At 41.9% G+C, this 21,133-nt stretch overlaps 1 long non-coding RNA gene across 1 annotated transcript in view; it reads left to right on the forward strand.

The window, feature by feature from the left end:
- LOC127392051 (uncharacterized) overlaps nucleotides 1-20,548 on the forward strand; it is a 34,311-nt gene extending 13,763 nt beyond the window's left edge. Inside the window, exon 3 of the long non-coding RNA XR_007891173.1 lies at nucleotides 19,321-20,548. This is a non-coding gene — a long non-coding RNA (uncharacterized LOC127392051). The remainder of the gene's footprint in view (nucleotides 1-19,320) is intronic.
- The last annotated feature ends 585 nt before the right edge of the window (nucleotides 20,549-21,133 follow it).

The following is a 21,133-nucleotide window of genomic DNA, read 5'->3' on the forward strand; positions in this document are numbered from 1 at the left end:
AAAAGCTGGGGTTTTATCTCTAGAGCAGACAATTTGTGTTCACCATAAGAACACTCCTTGCTAGAGGATAGAGCTCATGAAAGTATTAGTTTACATATGTGAAAACTTGTGATCTGAAAAGGAATGCTAAGGGTTCTTTTGTTCTTTCTTTTTGCAGCTCTCCACATCGTTGACCCACTGGCTAAGATGTTAATTCAAAGGTTCCCGAACTGATTTGTGGAGTCCTTGATGCTGCTCTAGGGAGAGCAGACAGCTGTGTGATGACAGCTCAGGCAAGGAGCTGTAATTTAAAGAGAACATTGGAAATTTTATTCCTTTCCCTGTAAGCAGTTTGTTTAGCTGTTGTAGGGAAGCTGTATGGCTAGGAAGACTTCTCTACAAGGCAATCATTTAGGCAGCAGCATGTGCAACAAGAAAAAAAATCTGAAAAGCAAGATAAAGATATTTGTGATCTTGTATTTGTGTGTGCCAGATGCTGATGGTAGCAGACCCTAAGCACCTTGTCATCTCATGGCATGTCAAGGTAAATGCCATACGCCTTTAGTGGCAGCAACCAACCTCAGACACCTGTTTGCTGAGGAGTGAGTATGGACATAAAGACACCTCCTCCAGATCAGATGGTGTGTGATAACTTGGTTCTTTTAGTAACACTTCTCCATGTGTCACGTGGACAAAGTCTGTGAGGTGTCTGGTATGTTATGTCTGTTCACTGCTCAGGTTGAAGTGACCTTGTGCAAACTCCCCTGCTTTCACCTCCCCAATGCCAGCAGGTCATGCCAGCCAGCTCTTCCTCAGGCTCCTGAGATCTTACCTTGTTTCAGGAAGGTCTCTGAACACCCTTCCTCCTTTCCTTCACCCCAGTTAGTTTCCTTTGCTATATTCCATCTCTTCATCTCTAGTTCCGTCTCCTGTGCATCCTCCTGCCATCGCCCTGGGCTGCACTGGCAGGCAGGGTGTCTTCCTCACTCTCTTAAGGGACAGATGCATGCTGCTGCCTGGCACAAGAGCAACTTCAACTGCTCCTTGTTTCACCGAGTCTTGCATATTTAATAACTTTTGCAAGTGTAGAAGTTAATGGAGGGTCTCTGGTGGTCAGTCCCTGTGCGCATTGTGAGCGTCTGCGCAGTTCTGTGCCAGCAGAGACAGCCACCAGCCAGACACCCCTCTGCAACCCAGGCACTGCTGATAGGGTTTAATGCTCATGGGCTGCTTGGTTGGCAAAGGACAATGTGGGGTTCCTTCTGCAATAATGGCCACTTTTTTTTTCAACTTTCATTCTCTGAGTCCTCAAAAAATCAGAACTATACCCTAAAAGGTGAAGTATGCAGGGTTTTCATGAAGGGCAAACAGAGCTGTTGTTTTCAGCATGGACACACTGTGAGGTTCCCAGGTGCTCCGAAGGTACCATTGCCTTCAGCTCTACATAGAACTAAGCAAAAGTTTCCTTTTTTTTTTTTTTTTTTTTTTTTTTTTCTTCCCATTTCTTCTAAGAAAGGCTGCCAAGACTAATACTTTTCTATCTTAATTTAGAAGTCCTGATTTGCTTCTTGGTTTTTGATAACAGATTGGAACCCAAACATGTTTTCGTTTGCTGATACTCTGATGTGTTTTTGAGTTGAGGGCTCTTCAGTTTTTCAAACAAAACCTAAAGACACCAAGGGAAAATTGGAGAAAAAAAATGCATATATTTTATCAATCACTTCAGGAAAGACCATGTTGACCATGTAGCTAGAAATAACTTTGAGCAGAGAAAACTGTACTGCAATTCTTTAAGCTCCATATGCAACCATCATAAAGCAAAGCTATGCCATGTCCATCTCAGTTTCTAAAAATGCATAACTATTAACAACTCTGCCTACATTTGGCCCCACTCCGGAAGAACATTTGTGATGTTTATCATGTTATTTGAAGTCTAGTCAAGTTTTTGCCCAAGGCTAGGATCTTAATTATTAATACTTAAGATTTTTAAAGGTTTTGAATTGGTTTTAAAGTTTCATAAATAATCTAGCTGCAGAGCTTTGTTAAGAGTGGGGGTTTTTTTGTTTGAATTTTTTTGTTTTGTTTGTTGGTTTGGTTTGGTTTTGTTTGTTTGGTTGGTTTGTTTTGTTTTTAATTTGGCCTGTACATGTCCTACATATTGATGTCTAAATCAATTGGAGAGGTTTCCAAAGGAAGTAAAAGAATAGCAGCTGCAATTTCAAGAGCAATAATTTATCCATTACATACACATTTTCAATTCTGTAGATAGAGTTTTTAGGCTCTGATTTACTTGTAAGACTTGAGGAAGAAACTCCATCATCTTTTGTAGTTCAGTGAAGATCTCTGGCTAATGCAACATGTGACTTAAATCCTACATCTTGCATCGGCATTTCAGATGTAAGGAACAGTTATCTGCCCTAGTTTTAGACTCTAAGTAGACCATAAGCACAAGACTGTTTCTTAAGTGGGTTTAACAGCCCAGACTGAAAGGAGTTTGGTTTGACCTAGTTGGTAGTTTAGAAGTACCTGTGCTACTACCTAGGTGATTCCTGCTGCAGGACACATACATCTTCTGTTTAGCTAATAGAAAATCAATGGGTGGTACCAAGCATTCCTCTTGATATCAAAGGAAGATGGAGGGCTTTGCCATGGTGCATGACTGCAGATAAGATGAAGGACAAAGCAGAAATAATAAAAGTTGAGAAAATGGCAGCAAAATTAATAAGGAATGCAAGACTTCAGAGGCTTTCCATCTAGATAGACTTTGAAAAGATAATGAGAACTTCCAAAGAGAAAGGTTATGTATTGGACAAATGTAAACTATTCATACCATCTCCAGAAAGAACTGAGTGACCTTGAGGACTGCACTAATCAAAAGGGACTGAAATTCAATAGTATAAAATGAAAGGTTGGATACTCACTAACTAATAGCAAAAACCATTACAAATTGAGATCTTATCAGTTGTAAATGACAGAGGAGGAAAGGCTTCTGGAAGCACTGGTAGATGAGAGATCATGTGTCAGTGAAAAGACTGCTCAGTCTTGCCTGTGAAAAGGCTAACTGTGTGCAGTGGTGGTAGGAGAATACCAATACCATGATGTGAGGAATGATAGAAAGACTGATGCCAGTGCTGCCATTGTAGTCTGTGTTAGGCAGTTTTACCAGCAGATCAAGGGCAGTGATCCTTCCCCTCTGCTCAGCCCTAGGGGGACACACCTGGAATGCTGTATCCAGGTCTGGGCTCTTCAATACAAAAGAGACATGGACATATTGAAGCAAGTCCAACAAAGGGCCATAAAGATGATCAAGGGCTTGGAGTGTCTGAGAGAGCTGAGACTGTTCAGCCTGAAGATGAGAAGGCTCATCAATGTGTATAATACCTGATGGAGGGAGTAGAGAAGATGGAGCCAGGCTTTTCTCAGTAGACAAGAGGCAACAGGCATAAACTGTAACATGGGCAATTCCATTTAAACATGAGAAAAAGCTTTTTTACTGTGAGGGTGACTAAGCCCCAAAAGAGGTTGCCCAGAGAGGTTGTGGTGTCTTTACCCTTGGGGCTATTCAAAACCCAGCTGAGCACAGCTCTGAGCAACCTACTCTATGTGACTGCTTTGAGTAGGGGTTTGGACTGGAGGATGTCCAGAAAGGCTTTTCCACCTCAGTTGGCTTGTGCTTGTGTGATTCATTGGAGTTGGATTCAGGCTGTAAAGAGTGCAGAGAGGGGTCACTGGGATGAGAAGGGACCTAGAGTGCCAATCCTGCTTGGAGGGCTGTAACTTCTATCTGAAAAGCAAATGCAGTGGAGGGAGGGAGGACGTGAGCACCACAGAGAGAGAGGAGCTATTTGTTGAAAAAGGCCATGGTCACACAATAACAGCTGAGTTTATGCTTACCATAAATAACTGAAAGGTTGAAGGCAAAAGGGGTTATTTAGCCACCAGAGTAATCACATTTTTTCAGCAAACATCCAGAGGGCAGGGACAAAAAGAAAAAGAAAAAGAAGTAAAACCTAACGTATTTTAAATATCCTTCATGAAGCTGTGGTCCTTCACTACAGAGTACTCAATTACATAGGTGTCATTTGGATTACTCCAGTTTCTGTCTCCTTGTGGATCAAGCGGATGCTGAAACGTAGATCTCTGCAACTCATATTTTTAATATATTACTAAAAAAAGATTGACAGGAGCTAGAAAGAATGAGAAATCAATATGTGGAACAACATTGTCTGTAGTTAAACTGGCTGTGATTTAGAGCAATTATAAAGAAGTAAGCAAAATCAGTCATGAGAAGAGTAACATCACTTTCAGCATGGGACTAAACTGGGTGAGAGACCTGGAGACATTGCTGAGAAAATATCAGACATCATGATTAATTTTGCTTTAAACTGACCCTTTCTTATCTTTCTTTTAAGTCTCATTTCACACATCAGAACAGGAGATGAATGGTTTAAGTTCTTTCTTCAAGTGCCTTGCTGAATGTCTCTAACTTCAGCTCCAAAAGGTGTGTTGGAATGTGTTTTTTCACTCCTCAGGATGACAATTTTCCTACCCTGTTACTTTTGTTAAAGATGGAGACTGTGCCATTTTGGGCTCTGTTGAAAGTCTACTATGTGAGAAGGACGTTTTGAGGACAAGCTATAGTCTTTGCTCCTCTGTATTGTTTCCTGGCTCTAGAAAGGATTTTCAAGCACAATTTCTTTCAGATTCCTCCAGAAAATCTTCTTCTGTCCCAAAGCCCCAAGCCAAATGGACTAAACTGCATCTTGATAACTCATTGTTTGAGTTTAGTCTGTACATCTGTACTTCCACAAGGTAGGGATTGTTGAAGCTATGTGGGCGACTGAACGTGACAGAAATCTCATGAAATTGATAACAACTGCCTTTCACATAATTGTTAATGCCAATTAATTTCTTCACAATTGATAATTACTAGAATTTATATTGAAACATCTGTGGGAAAATAGAAGGCACTATTGTGAATAAAAAAGTGAAGCACTGTAGAGCAATTTTCTAGAGCTGTAAAATAAATAAGTAGATAAATGGCACTAGTCCCAGGCACCTGAACACTGAGCAATGCATATAGAGTCTGCAACACTGAAGACTTCTCCTTAATGGTTTCTTGGTTGCAGATATGTTGATTATAGCCCTTGCTGCACAGTTCTCGATGAGAAGTTTGATAAGTACAATTGCTCTGCTTGATTTGACCAAATGGTTTTGGCTCCTGTATTGTTGCTTGTGCACTTCTTTTTATGTCAAGAAAATGACTGAACATGTCAGTGCTGTCTGCTGTACAGCCTTTTCAGGACCTGCTGATGAAATGTCCTGTCACCTGAGATTGGCTGGGCATTGCTGCAGCTTTCTGGGAAGAAGAGCTGCTGGGGCACTGCTGAGCTGGGCTGGCCACTCCTGCTGAGAGCTGCTCTCCTTGCTCACCCACACGTAGGCACAGCTCAGTCCCAGGCACTTTGCAGCCCCACTTTTGATGTCAGGTCCCTCAACTGAATATGCTTGATTTCTTCATCCCCTTTTAATGCATTCAGAGTCACCACTCAGCCAAACCCAGGAATACCAGCAATGGCTTTTGTTTTCTTTCAAATTCTGTGGGAAGGGCCTTGCACATCTGCAATATCTCTAGTTTTCTGCAGCACTTGTGCAAAGGCTGTTTGCAGCCAGCACAATTAATTAATTTGGTGAGATGTCTGACATCAAGCCTCATCTCTCTTCCAGTTCATTCACCCTATTGGACCTACCAGGGTGTGGTGGTGCCCCTGCCCAAAATGCTCATTTCCCATTGCAGCTGAACTTCAGTCTTCCCCATTTCTTTGGTGGTTCAAACTACAGCCATAAAGTTGCACTAAGTTCTCAATAATTGCAGGAAGGAAGGACACATGCCCAGTCTTGAAAAGCTTTTGCCAGCTTGTAGACCAGTGATGAGGGGTAGCTGTGTATGAGCAGTGGCTCACATCAGCTGGGAAACTGATGTCTTAGTTATATTTGCAGGCCCACATCCTGTCCAGGCGTTGGTGCTTTATCATAGCTTTGTTCCCTGCTGTCAGAAGCATTACACTGCAAATCTTCCAGCTTCCCTAGCATGCATGCCTGTAAATCTTCACCTGTGTGGCTGCAAATTTAGTCAGCATCTCTGAAATTGCTTGGTAGCTCATACTGGGAGACAATGCAAGGAATGTCTGCTGGTCTGAGTGTGAATCAAGTCTAGGGGTTAACAGAGAGGGACTGAAAAAAATTGGCAATGCAGATTTTGCTGCAGGTAGATAACACAGGCCTGATATCCAGCAGCTGAATACATTTGCCATCAATTTTAGCTAATAAACCATCTGGAAAATTTATTTGGACATTCAGATTAATGAGATGCCCTCTGGAGAGGACCACTAAGAAATGGATCAGAGCTTCTGCTAGTTCAAACAGTCCAAGAAAGAGCTGGTGGCCTGCCTAGCATTCACCAGCTCATTCCCCTGTCAAACTGCACCAGCCTCCTCATCCTGGCAGGGCACAAGCTGTCAGTGCTCCCTCCTGCCTGCACAGCTCCCCACCTCACTGCCTGTGCTGCACTCCCTGCAGCCACCCCCATCCTCCCAAACAAGGCACTTGCTGGTGTCACCCTGGACCTGCACTTTGGTGATGAACCATGAGGAATCGGTCCCCAAACATTTCAGGATTGACACATCCTGGGCAATGGCCTGTAGCTCTCATAGCTGGTGACTGTTCTGTGATGTGATGTGATACGGGGGTCCCTGTCCTCTCCAGTGCAGGACGAGGATGGGTTCCATCCTGGTGTGGCCTGTGTGTTGTCATGGTTTATCTGCCTCTCTTCTGATAATGCAGATATTGCCTGAGACTTGCTCCTAAATGGGAAAACAAAATACACCAATTATCTTTGTCTGAAAATTATGTTTATAAAACAACAGAAGGAGAGGAATTAAAGTTGGATTTGACTAATCAGACTTTTTCAGCTCTCAAAAGTTTGCATGAAGTAACTTTCATGAGCAAAATACTCTTTTGTCTTCTAATTACAAGAATGTAGAATATAGAACGAGTGCAGACGGATGATCATTAAGCCAGGGATGATCAAAGCATGGTTCATTGCCTTTACCTGGGCTCTGTGACTGAGAACTCTGATTTAGAAAAAAAAATACTAACAATATTGTTGTTTGCAGCAGTGATCACACTGAAATTAACTGCAGGTTTTGCAAACTACCCAAAGAGATGCTTAATACCTGCAGACTCCCTAACCAGCCTGCAAGTTGGTCTGGCCCCATGTCCTTGCTGTAGGAGGGGAAGGGTCTCAGCCCCTCCTCCTGGATCACCCTATTAAATGTTTTAACAACAAAACTTCAATGCCACTTTTTTGCTTTTGTTTTCTAGGAATACTGGAATTGTGTAGACCTGGTAGAAGAGCTTGAGAACAGAACAATTCAAAACAGAGTTTCCCATTGACTGATTCAAGGGTGGTGCCAGCAGTGCTGCAGGTATCTGAAAGTATTCCCATACTTTCAGTGGAGAGATTGTAGGATTTATTGCAAGGTCTCATTTTGGCTGTGTCTGGGATCACAAGTGCAGCTTTGCATTCAGAGTCTATACAAGGATTATTGTGGGGAACAGGAGAAGGAAGAGCATGTTAATACTGAAAAATACCAAAGGAGCTTTTATTGTTTAGCTTCACTAAATGGAGGCTGGAGGGGACAAAGCTGCTGTCTGTGAAAATGCCACTGGGATGAATGGGGAAGTTCTGAAAACAGCAACTGTGGTAAAAAACCTGAAGGTATTTAAATGGGCTAGGAGCAAATTCAGGCTAGAAATGAGAAGGTGGCTCCTCATCCTTACAGAGGTGGAGTCCTGGAAGAGCCTTCTGACCAAAATACAGTGATTGCTTCCAAAATTGAGCTTGGCGTGGCCATGAAATGGCTTTATATGTTGTGGAGTCAGTGGCTGACCTCTGTCATCAGGAAGTCTATTCCTCTTGTATATCTGTTTGCTGAAATCGCTTTCAAGTGCCAGTTATTTTTCTCTCCAAAGAAAGGTGGGCACCAGTAGGAAAACATGGCATTCAGACAGAGCATGTATCAGCAAAGTGGCAACGGGTCCAGTAGCCTTTTTGTAACCATGTTCAGTGGCTCCTGAGGTCTCTGCTCAGCTGGTCATTTAATTGTAACATGTACATATATCACAGGCAAAATTAAAATTACACACAAAATGGAAAATAAGTTATCAAGTAGCAAACAGAAGATTAGTACATTAACATCTAGTCCTTTGTGCTCAGGGTTGTGCTGCCACAGTCTTCAGGGCTGTGTGTTGTGATTCCTCTTGGGAAGTGCAATAGTGAAATGGCATTCTGTGAATCATGTCATACTGTGAAATATGGCTTTAAATTTCACAGAATAGAGATTGGCTGAAAAAGTCTTGTTTGTTCAAGGTTTGCTCTTTGTTGCTTCCCTTGTCTAGAGTAACTTAGATATGGGAATATTAATATTTTATGTCCATTCCCAGACAGGTCTTTTTTCACTCAGGTTCCTGCTAGCAGATGTTCCTTATCTCTTGCCTTTTAGAGAACTGCTATTACCCTCCAGCTGTCCCTGTTTCCCTTCGATTAGGGATCCAGCAGCAGTTAGCCAAAAAGAGCACTTTCTTTCACATCTTGTTTCATTTTTTTAAAACAATTTGATTGTCACGCAGACCTCAGGGATTCTCCACAGGATAAATTTGGCTGGACTTGTGGATGGCAGGGACATAGGGTGTCTTAGGGACATGGTTTAGTCATGGACTTGGCAGTGCTAGATTAACAGCCTGACGTGGTGACCTTAAAGGTCTTTTCCAACCAAACAAAGTCTGTGATTCTATGATGGAGAGCTCCAATGAAGGTGACCTTATCTGTTCCCACCACCTCTATCATAATTTTATTCCCTATTATTTCTCATTTTCTCAAACTACAAAGGAGGTCTGCTTGCCACATCCAGTGTCTTTCTGAGACTATTTTCAGAATTCCTGCTCTGGTTATTAAGGTAGCAAGGCATTCTCAGTGTTTTAACTGTGGCACCTTATCTATGCTTGATGGTACCATGGGTGAGAAGCAACTTTCTCCTTTTAAGTTAATGTTGGAACAATACGAAGACTGTTCATGTAGTTTCTTTTCCTCTTCTTTTTTTGTTGATTTTGTTTATGTTTTTTTGAACAGCTTGGTCTTGAAGGTGCCCAAAACCTTCAGATATTCTGCTTTTTTATTCTGATGAAAGCACTTGAAAAAGTATTTGTATGTGAGAGAAGAAAACCCAAATCTCAAAGCTCATGGAGCCCTGCACAGTTCTCTGTCAGTTCTCATTTCAAGGCTTTTTCTGTAGCACTTTTTCTCCCCAGTAGTTCCATATTTTTCAAGACAAGAACATTATCTTGTGCCTGAGGCCTCACTGAAGTCAATGAAAGGTTGTAAATTGACTGCAGTGGGTCTTGGGTCTAGGTGCCTCGCACAGTTCCCAGGTAGGTTAAGAAAGCTTAGTTGACTAGAAAGTATTTTTCTCAGTAGTACATTTTATTCTGAGTAAATTTTATTATATGCATTTTGGGCTAAAATGGCACTAGAAAATAGTATGGAGGTATAAGATTAGATGAAGGTAGCTGATTGTCGAGGTTGAATGCAGATGTGATCTGTCTTCTTTTAGCATCCCTACCAAAATGAATTTGTCATGCTTTGTTAGTAAGAAGTCAGTGAAATAGTTTGTGCATCACAGGAGGTTAAGTGTATGTAATTCCAACAAACCAAACCAGGGTGTGAAGTGTTAACATACAGTGATGCAGCCCATTCCATAAAAATGGCAATTCCTCATTGTAGCTGTGATATTCCTGATTCCTTCTTTCAGGCTTTTTCTTTATATACCCTGCTACAGTTGTCAAAGTTGGGCATAATAATCTCTAATTTTTCAGTGGATACTGGTCTGCATCAAGTTTACCTCTGTGACAAGGCAAATATTTTTGTTGTTTCCTAATCAACCATATGAGTGGAATCCTTTAAAGAGTGTAGGACCTCCACATTCTCTGTCAGCCACAGTGTCCATGTACCCCTTTTCCTATTGTTAGGGTAAACTGGGTGCAGAAGGACACTCTTGCAAGCATGAGGCTACTGGAATCTGGAGTGTCCCGTGGGCAGAATAAAAGCAAGTTGACAGAGTAGACTGTTGAGCAAATTGCACTTGTGGACTAGGAGTGAGTAAGGTGGAATCAAATGGCATCTCCTTTATGAAGCACCCTCCAGCTGTTTGATCCTGTACACTTTCACAGCCTTATTTAGTTACTATTTGGAACAAGAAAGTTGATTGACTCTAGTAGCACTAGAAGTATTTTGTCTCTCAACATGGAGCAAAATTCATCTTGTGTGTGGGAACATTCAGATAACTCCAATAAAAGGAAGATCAGATCTGAACTGCTTCTTGGCTCTGCCTACTGATGGCTTTTGCTGTTGCCTAGCAAGGGATCTAGCGCTCTTCTGTTTCTCAAATGGTCAAGGAGAGAAGGCCAGGTTGGATGGGTCATTGAGCAACCTGTTGCAGTAGAAGGTATCCCTGCCCATGGCAGCTGGGTTGGAACTAGGTGATCTTGAAGGTCCCTTCCAACCCAAACCATTCTATATGATTCCTTCTGGGACAGCTCATGCAATGTTTGGATGATGCTCAACTATCCTTAGTGCTCCTTACGGGTTATCTCAGTCCTCTGTACTAGACACTTCCAGTGTAGCCAGTGGCCCAGCTGAGAGGTTAACACAGCAATGGCCATGCTGCCTCAGGAAAAAGTCCATCTTGCCCAGGACACTATCTCCACCAAGAATCATCAGCACACACTTAGCTGAAGAGCTTAAGAGTGATCACAGCCCCAGAGTAATACTTGTCCTTCCAGCACTGACTGGTTTAGGTGCTTCCTGGGTAAGAAGTCACATCCATACTGCTGTGTTTAATGGTCACAAATAGTTGATCTTCCTGGAATTTGTCTAAGCCTGTCTCACACCTATTTAACCCTGCAGCCTCCCCAGTGTCCTATGGCAGAAAGTTGCAAAGTGCCAGCATGAATATTACAAAAAAAGGGTTTGACTTTTTTTGTTAAGCTACTGAGGTGAGGTGGGTTATAGTTCGTTGCTTATACTTCAGTATGATGAGGAGGTCATAGCTACAGAGTTTGTTGGTGTTCTGCAGAACTGCTGGCTAGCTAAGCCCCTCCCCCCCCCCATGGCTTCACAGTGCTGATGGTTCACTAGCACTGTGCACAGCTGCATTTGAGGAGCCAGCCTGAAACAGCCTCTTTTCATGCCTCTCCAATGTCCATAGTCTGTCATTGCAAGTTGCCCAGCATCAGCACCTCTGCACACCAAGCTGGGTCCAGACATATCCCTGACTTTCTTCTTCCTTGAGAAAGGGATGGAGCAGGAAGCCAGGCTTCCCTGTGGTATTAATGGAGAAAGATTGATCAGGCTGGTACTCAGCCTGAAGAAGGTGAAATTAAAATGGTTTGTGGCCAAAAATAGAAAATAAATTATATAGTGAGAGAGCAACTGAGAGTCAGTTTTTCTTTTGAAGCCAAATTCACTAAATAGGAGGTGAGATGAGTCCTTGTCCATTTCTTGATGTAGAACAGAGCAGGCCTGATCCATTTTTCTACCTCTCCTTAGATAGAAAATTGTGATATTTTATTTAGATGCAACATTGCAGCAGTGAGGCAGGCTGTTCCCTACAAGAGTCAAGCTCTGCAATGAGCTCTGCCTGGGAAAGGACACAGCTGCTTCCTAACTCAGCTGTGCCTTCCTCAGGGGACTTGGTAACATTTATGCTCTCGAGTCTTTCCCACAATCTAGTGTGGTTCTGGATGCTGTTCATGATGTTGATTTAAAATGTAAAATACTTTGCATCCTGGTGGTGTACCTGCTTCTCACTGCCTAATGCTGTTGGAGCTACCTTAACTGACTTTAGGAATAGAAGGAAAAGAGCCAATATTTCTGGTGAGGACTTCTTGACCAAAATTTTCACTCCTTTGTGTCTTACCCTGAATGATTTCTATTATGTCTACTTTTTAATTTCCTCTATTTTTCTGTGGCATTTTGGGGAGATTGGGGCTATGTCTGTGTTAGGCTCCAGGGGGACCTCATATCAGCCTTTCAGTGTCTGAAGGGGGCCTACAAGGAAAGATGGGGAGGCACTTTTTACAAGGGCTTGTAGTGAGAGGACAAGGGCTAATGGTTTTAAACTGAAGGAAGGGAGATTTAGGTTTGAGATCAGGAGGAAATTCTTTAGTGTGAGGGTGGTGAGACACTGGAACAGGCTGCCCAGAGAAGTTGTGGAAGCTCCATCCCTGGAGGTGTTGAAGGCCAGGTTGCATGGGACTTTGAGCATGCAGGGGAGTTGGAACTCAATGATCCTTAAGGTCCCTTCCAACCCAAACCATTCTATAACTCTATGAAATGAAACATGCCTGGGACTGTTTCCAACAGAGGGTGGGCAGCCTGCATGGCATTACATTCTCATCCCTCCGGCAGAGAGTGGCCTGTTGCTGACTGTACTTTTTAGCCTTGTTATCTCTTGTGCCTTGCTGGGGAATATCTGGAGGCTGTTAGATGACCTGAAGCAAAACTGAGGCAGGAACCACAGAAACAATTGTGGTTCAGTCAAAGTGATTTAATTCCAGTGATTTGGAACATTTTCTAGCAGTGCTTAATTTAAAAATAGAAGTGTAACAGGGATGACTGATTTCCAACAATTAGGGTAAGGTTTGCAGAAGAACTAACTAATGATTTTGAGTTCTTGCTAAAGTTTTGCTGAAAACACCAGTATGTCTAGTTATTGACTTGGAGACATTTGGGGAAATCTTTTGCACAGACAGCTTTGGGTAAGAGCAGTATGATTCCCCAGGGGAAGAACAGTGGTTCTTGGGCATTTGCTCTGGGTGATGACAGAAGAGGAAGGGGAGGATTATTTTGGGATGCTGGTATGACAGTGATACCCCACCCCAGTGGTTCCAGTGAGGAATGCTGGAGCACCATGAGCAATGGCTCGTTCAGAAGGGCTTGGGAGACCCTGAAGCAAGAAGGAGCCAGCTGGCTCTGAAAAAAGTCCAGGTGACCTCAAGGAATAATTTCTGAAAAGGCAGTGAGGTGGAACCAGACCATGTCTCCATAGCATATGGCCAGTGCTATTTCTGAGAGCTCAAGTCAGTTAATCTAATACCTGGGCTATCTGATCAGGACTGGATTTAACTCTCTAGGTTCGAAAGTTCAGGAGCAACATGATATATATAAAAAATTAAAGGTCAGGATAGATGCTGTTTCAGTTTATTCCAGGCATCCATCAGGAGTTTTTGTTACTGTTGTTGTTTATTGTTGTTTATTCTTTTGTGAAGTTCACCTGAGATTTTGTGCCCCAGTCGGAATATTTTCAGCTCCATTCAGGTTTAGAAAGGCGAGGCTGAGGGAGGTCTGACTGTTGTGGGAATGTGGGAAGATAGTATAAAAGTGGTTGTTTGGATGTGCAGGTGTTTGGCAAAAGAGAGCTTTAAATATTAAATTCTACTGGGAAATAAATAAGCAGCCAGCACAACTCGATGCCTTGTACTCCCGACAGTGATCTCTGCCTCCAGCAGCAGATTCCCAGTAGCTTCACATGCTGCAAGTTGTTATAGAGTAATAATTCCAAAGTTTATTTAAAAAGGAAACTTTTCTAATGCCTTGAGGACAAGAACTGACTTGTCTTATGGGTTCTGTTGGTAGCTAATAGAGTTGGTTCTACCACAACATAAAATAAATCCCAGAAGTTTAGGTTAAAGCCCGACTTTTATTAATACGGATGTTACAAAAAAAATTGATTACCAAATACCTTTCTCTTCCCTAGCCTTGTGGCAGACTGGGGTATGTTCTGTGTTTTAGGAAAGCCAGGATGTATCTCAAGATTTCATTAATTTGAGGTATGATTCATAAAAAATTATGACACTATCTTGGGATCTTGAACAGTGTTGCACTGAGCTTTCCTGAACACTGATGCACTGGGCATTTCAAATACCCATCTGGGTCACATTTTTACAAACCATTACAAATTCATAAAAAGGAGAAAAAAAGGTTATGCTGAGCATGATCTTACTTTTGCTGGCTATAAGTCAGAAGAAAAATGTTGTTAGGAAGAGCTAAAAAAGGGTCATTCATCTTCTGTATATTGCAGCAGCTCAATATTGTAGCAGGATAAAAAAAAACACTTGAAAATCTCTGGACACAGCTTTAGGATTTCCAGAGCATATTGGCAATTGAGATAATAGTGATATTCTGTGATTGATGGCAGATTAGAGAAAATCTTGATTGAGAGTTGACGGGGCCCCGTTAGTTTCTGTTTGTTGTTGTGCTGCATCTAGGCCAGCCTCTGGGATTCAATTTGGCAGCTGGTTTGTGAGTCAGGGGAGTCAGATGCAGACTTAGATTTTTAGCTCTCTGGAAGTGACATCTGGTTGAGTGTGATCTGATTTTTTTTTCCTTTGGTTTGTTTTTGGTTTGTTTGTTGGTGTTTTTCTCATTTTGTAATAGGGATTATAGACTTGTTGATACCAGTTCCTGAAATGTTCTTGAAAATGTTTGGGAAATTACTTATTTTGGAAAATTATTTTTTTTTTCTTTCCTTTTTTGTTTCCTTGGTTAGAGAGGGTTGACTTATCTAGTAAGAAATCCAAGAGAAGGTGATCTAGGGGCTCAATAAATAGTATTTCCTTATATTCAGTTGTGTTCAAGAGTGTTTCTAGGACTGGGAATGAATTAATCCCAAACTCATTCACATATACATTTATTGTAGGCTGTATGGATCATGCACTTCTTGATGTTACGGATTTACAAATCACATGTTGGGTGGTCGCTTGTAACAATATTTTTTTTCTCCAGAAGATGCCCAAGTTTTTCAAAGATACAGAGACAGCAGAGACATGCAACCAATTTTTTAATTGGAAAGAGGAGTTGTACAAAATCACACAGGACAATTTATGAAGCTCCAAAGGGAAAACATTATTAGGCCGAATTCACATACCCCTTTGGGATTCTGAGCAGTGCAACTACCACAGAATGATACAGCATCTTTAAGAAAGAGAAGAGTTTTGTTTTGAACCTCAGCATTATCTCTCTGTTTTGGAAAGAGACCCAGCTCATCTCACAATGCTAACCCTGATGTACTTTTAAAATAAACTTTGAGTTGCAGGTCTCAACCTCTATACACCCACTGCTACTTAGCTTGCCACATGCAGCAAGAGGACAGCCTGTGGGAGTAGAGCAGCAGGACTTACATTGATTTCAAAGCTTCTCTGCACTAGAATTAAAAACTTTGTGGAACAATCTGAGTGGTTGCCTATCAAAATTAGTGTGCAACATTTCTTCCTTCAGCAGTATAAACAGAAGTCAAGGGGCGAGGGGGTTGTAATAGATCACTTTGTGCTAGGTTCTTGCCTGCTTGGTCTTTTATATCCTTTCTTTTTAGTGTGCAGAATATTTTATAAGTGAATGGGAAATTAAACATCACATGGCACTTCAGATCTGCATGTGTAGATTTGTATTCAAACTGTACAAGCAGTAGGTCAGAGACTGCTGTTTACAGCAGTGCTTGATTAGAGGCAAAGACTTTCTCCAGAAATCATCCAACAAAATGGAGCTCTGTGTTACTAGCATCCCTTGAAGTGAGGATTCAGCCCTAATCCTTTCAGGCCAAACTGACAGCAGTTTACAAAATGCAGCCTTGTTAGCGTGATGCTTGAAGTTTTCTTCCTTTCATCTGTTCAGTCAGCTTCAGATTTTAATTTTCCTGTAACTGGTGTTTGACTCTGGGACTTCAGCTTACATCAGACACAGCCTTTCAAACACTGTCTCTAGTCCCCAATTGATGACTTGTAGCTATAGGACGTCATTTGAAAATCTGACAGGAATCAGTCCCTCTCCTCAGCTAGATGAGATAAATGAGGCAGTGTTAATTAGCTATGGTCCATGGTGTGCAGCACTCTGTGAACGCTGCCTCTCTTCACATGCACAGAAGTGGCAGAATCCAACCCTGCCTTGCAGGCAGGTTTTGAAACCTGGTATGAAGTTTTAACCACACAGTTGCAGCTCAAGACTGACAATTGTGTCCCTAAGCTTTTAAACCAAGTTCATTGCTCTGAAAAAAAATAATAAAAATTTAGAAACATCTGACTCTGCAGTGAATAACAACAGAAGTGTTTGGCACTTCTGAAGCAGTTAACATCTGCTCATATATTAGTTAATTAACAGAGCAATATTAATCTTTGGAGAAGCCTTATCTTTTGTCAGATGTAAAATATAAAAGGAGATAGTGCTGCTGACACAAGGATTGCCCAGGCTACACACTTATCTTGTAATTTAAAATTAAAAATTTGTCCAGAAATAAAGAGGTGCATTTTGAAGCTTCCCATTGACTTTGTTCTCTCTCGGCCAAGGACTCAAGTGTGACTCGTTCCCATTATTCACCCCTGTCTGGTTTTATATAAGATTCAGTTTTTCTTGACCCTTTCTAAACGACACTGCAGAGATAAAATTACAACCTGTTCCATGTTACACAAATACATATAAAGAAAGAAACACAGAATCTTAGGGGTTGGAAGGGACCTTGAAAGACCATCTAGTCCAACCCCCCTGCCAGAGCAGAATCACCCAGAGCACATCACACAGGAAGGCATCCAGGCTGGTTTTGAATGTCTCCAGTGAAGGAGATTCCACAACCTCTCTGGGCAGCCTGTTCCAGTGCTCTGTCACTCTCACAGTAAAGAATTTTTTTCTGATATTCACATGGAACCTCCTATGCTCCAGTTTGCACCCATATATGTTGGTTTTGTATGTGTATATTTGACGAATTGTCCTCCTGAATTTTTTAAAATTAGGTAAAAATTACGGGACTTCATCAGCTGTCAGTCATTGTAAGATAAAAGTTACAAACTCCTTAAGTAGCAATAATGATACAACTCTTCCAATACCAAGAATTTTTGTTTAGCAAAACTTCTATCTGAGAGAGACAGTGCATTGTCATCATCTTACTGACATGGAACTCAGATACATGAGGTGAGTTTCAGCCCTGGTTTCAAATACATGCTTTCAGACATTGGCATGTCTGAAAGGTGTCTAAGCTTCTGTTATAGTTGATGGAGCTCTAGAACACAGAGCCTGGAGAGGGGTTGCCTTCACCCTAATGTAGATACCTAGTGGCTCATTGAATCACAGAATGGTTGAGGTTGAAGAGACCTCTAAAGGTTATCTGGTCCAGCCACCTGCTCAAGCAGGGCCACCTAGAGCCAGTTGTCCAGCACCATCAGATGGCTTGTGAACATCTTCAAAGATGGAGGCTCCACAACCTCTCTGGCCAACCTTGGACAGTTTCTTCACTTGTGAATAAGGACCTGTGTGAATCTGGGCTGACTCAGAGAAAGTGTGACAGGTCACACAGGACATTACTGCATCTGGCACCTTCAGCTGCTCAGCACAGCATGATGCAGCAGCAATGGACTGCAAGGAGAGCACTCTTGTTGTTCTGGGTCAGCTCTGGAGGCTTGCTTTAGAAATTAGCTTGATCAAAGACAAATCAGTCAATGACTTCTGCATGCTCTTGGGCAGGGCAGATAAAACCACAAAATGTTTTTGGCAAAGCTAAGAACTGAAAGCACTTCTAAAAAATTCACTTTTTTTATGCTTTAGTCAGTGCACTGTTCCTCCTCTTTATTAACATAAAAATGAAATGCAAAAAATATAACAAAAACATCACTGTATACATTCATTCTATAATCCAGTCACTTGGTGGGACGTGGAGAATAAAACATTCATAAGGCACAGAGGCCTAACTCATGCAATCAGTATCAAATTGTTCAGTAAAACATACGCACGTAGAGCACACTGCAAATATCACTGTATTGACATAACATGTCCACTGGACCCAGCAACTAAAATAGCAGCCAAGCTGTGGAGAGCACATTGACCCAGAATTTAGAGAAAAGAGAGTCAACTATGAGCAACTAGTACTTGGTGAAGGCAAATGTTAACGAGGCCATTTAGATAAGTGAAAAGGGACAAGTGTCTCTTTTCCAGAAAGAGACATGTCTTTATTACATTAGATCTGGAAGGGCACTTTATGGTCATTAAGAAGTCTCTTGTTTTCATATAAGAGAGGAAAAACACAGTTAAGCATCAGATCTCTGAATCTTCCCACAAAAATAACCAGAAGTGTTACAGAGATTAAGGTAGATTCAAACAAAATAAATCCCAGCACCTCAGAATTCTGAAATCAGGCTGAACCTAGAAACAGATGAGAAAAATTCACAGACTTATATCTTCCCCAGTGGTTTTCATTTTTGCTTCTAGGCACAAACAGAATTTGATGTGCTAAAATAGAGAGGGAAAGTGTGCAGTCAAGTTATTTCTGTCTCAGCTGGACTGGCTGAAAAACCAGTTGGCAAACCTTTTCTCTATTTTGTATCCATTTCTTGAGACAGCACAGAAAAGCACCTGAACATTTGTCTAAATGAAAAAAAAATGAAGGTTTAACCTTTTTCCTGATGTTGCACAACACATTTGCTGTGCTTGAACCTAAATTGTGTTGCTGCCTAAATCCAGCTAAGGAGCTGGAATTGCTGTGCTAGGTTCCAGTTACAAGCAAATCACTTCCTGTAGGCATGCTTCTGTGCAGCATGGGGTAGGCTTTGCAAACAGACTTCTTTCTTTTTTTTTTGCTGTGCTGGAGCAATATGAGTGAGTGAGCTCAGCAGAATATTGCTCATTTATTTTTACACTTACTCTTTGATTTTTCTCTGGAGCAGCATTTTATAGGTGGCGAGAGCTGAAGCTCTTGCACTGGTGTTTTGGCTGTTTATTTACTGAACTGATGATAACATTTAGCTAATTTTTGTTCTCTGCAATACTGAGCCCTATAATTGCAATGATCCAGAGGGTGATTCATACACAGCCCATGGTTCTTTTTCTGGGTTATTGTGCTTTACGGTGTCTTGGTCTCTGAACAGTGCAGGCAGTAGTGGAACCAGGCAATTCTCCCTCAGCTCATCCCAGAGTTGCAGTCTCCTGTGTATCAACCCATTATTAACTCTGTAGGTCAAGCTTACATTCAAATATGGAATTATTTTCCATCAAGGGTACCAACAGTAGAAATGCAACCAAATAACATCACTAAAGCCTTGTATTTGTTGTTCAGGTCCACTGCACTTCGAAGGAAGAGTATCTTCAGGATAATAAAGCACTCTGAATGCATATATAATCCCTTCCTGATATCCCCTATTCATTAAATTGTGGAAAGTTAATTTTGCTCACTGCTGGCTGTCTTTCAGATTCCCCAAGAGAGCTGCTAGGTTTTGAACTTCTGCCTTCCTTTGATGTCCAGTTCCTCTGTGGGCCAGAACGAAGGATGGAGATCTATGGGGAAGGATGGAAAAGTCTGGTCTGGCCAAGTCTCACAGCCATTCAAAGTAGCTTTGCTATTTTAAAGCAAAGATATTGAACTATATTTCTATAGCATATTAACATGATATATTAATGTTTTAACAGAACATATTATTTACAAGATAAAATGTTATTTCTCTGACAACAGAGAGCAGGGCCATGGAAATTTCTCCCTCTCCAAACCCGGTGTGCTCCCTCCTCTCTTTTCCCTCATGGGCTTTCGGTCCCTGAGCATGAGCTGCCCCTGCCACCATCTCTGCTCCTCCTACCCCAGGAGGTCTGGGGACATGCTGCTGGAACAGGTAATTCCCCTGCCACCTGGCTGGGGCAGAGGGGAGGTGCAACACAGGCAAAGGAAATGGGGTGTCGTTGGTGCAGACATGAGCTGGACTGAGCAGACCTTGAGCTGACCCTTGTCAAGTGCACTACAGAACATCTCTGAGTGACAGATACTAACGGAGTACATCAAGGTGCCTGAATGCTTCCCATTTTGCCTGAAACGAAGGATTCCACCATATGTTCCATAATGCTGCATTGGCTCTTGATTAAGTCTGTTTGCCATTAGGTTTCCAATTTATTTTTTTCCCTTTTTGTTTTGTCATTTGCATCACGTACTTGGTTTTTTTAAGACTCTGTTGCATGTGTGCTCAAGTGTTCTGGCTTGTGCAGAGACTTTTTCTGCAATTGCTTGTTCTGTGATTCTTCACTACAGAGCTGCAAGCTCACATTAATGTCAATGAGTATCCTGACATATTTGCATTTTGAGATTTAAACATGAATGAACAGATGCTTTTACTGATGTGCTTAGAAACTGTGGTGAGGGGTGTGGTACAGCAACGTTGATGATCCAGATCTGTTATGACATTCTTCCTAAATTATTGAATCCATCTTACTCTATGCTAATTAGATCTCTCTTGTTTGGTGATAAAACCAGACCCGGCAGAAAATGGGAACTTAATTAACTTTCATGAACCATTTAGACAATAATAGACCTATGAACAATTAGTAACCTGGATTTACAATGCACAAGTCTTACAATCTCAGCTTGTTGGGTTTTTTTAAATAGTTGTAAAATCAGTCAATAGATGAGCAATAAATGCAATATATTTGCATGTATATTTCATGCAGTATGTTCTGGATTTTTTGCAGTTAAAAAGTAGCTTGAATTATCTTTATTATGAAGATTATGACATATGTGTTGGTTTGGTGGGGTTTTGGTAGTGGGGTAGGGGACCCAGGAGTGGCTCCTGTAAGAAGCTGAAAAGCTCTCTTCATTGGTTTGGCCAAGGCTGAACCATTAGAGTGATAATGGATGCACCTTTGTGATTAACATTTGAAAAAATTGATGTAAGACCTGAGGGTGGAGGGGGAGGAGAAGAGCCAAGGTCAGAGCTGAGGTGAGAGCAGTGCCTGAGCTGAGAGCCTGAGCTTGGTGAGGAGGAAGGGGGAGGAGGTGCCTCAGCAGAGGTTCCCCTGCTGCCCAGGCCGAGAATGCAGGCTGTCCTTCTCTACCCCATGGAGGAGAAACAGAGTGGAGCATCCTCTGAAGGAGCCAGGAGGGGAGAATGTGGACCTGCAGCCCATGGACTTGGATCTGCAGCTGTGGAGGACCCTGCACAAGGGAAGGTGACTGTTCCCAAAGCAGCCCATGACTCTGTGGGAAGCCCACATTCACGGGGAGTGACTCAGATTGGAGAGACT

Source organism: Apus apus, chromosome 1 (genome assembly GCF_020740795.1).
Source record: "Apus apus isolate bApuApu2 chromosome 1, bApuApu2.pri.cur, whole genome shotgun sequence".
Taxonomy (NCBI): Eukaryota; Metazoa; Chordata; class Aves; order Apodiformes; family Apodidae; genus Apus; species Apus apus.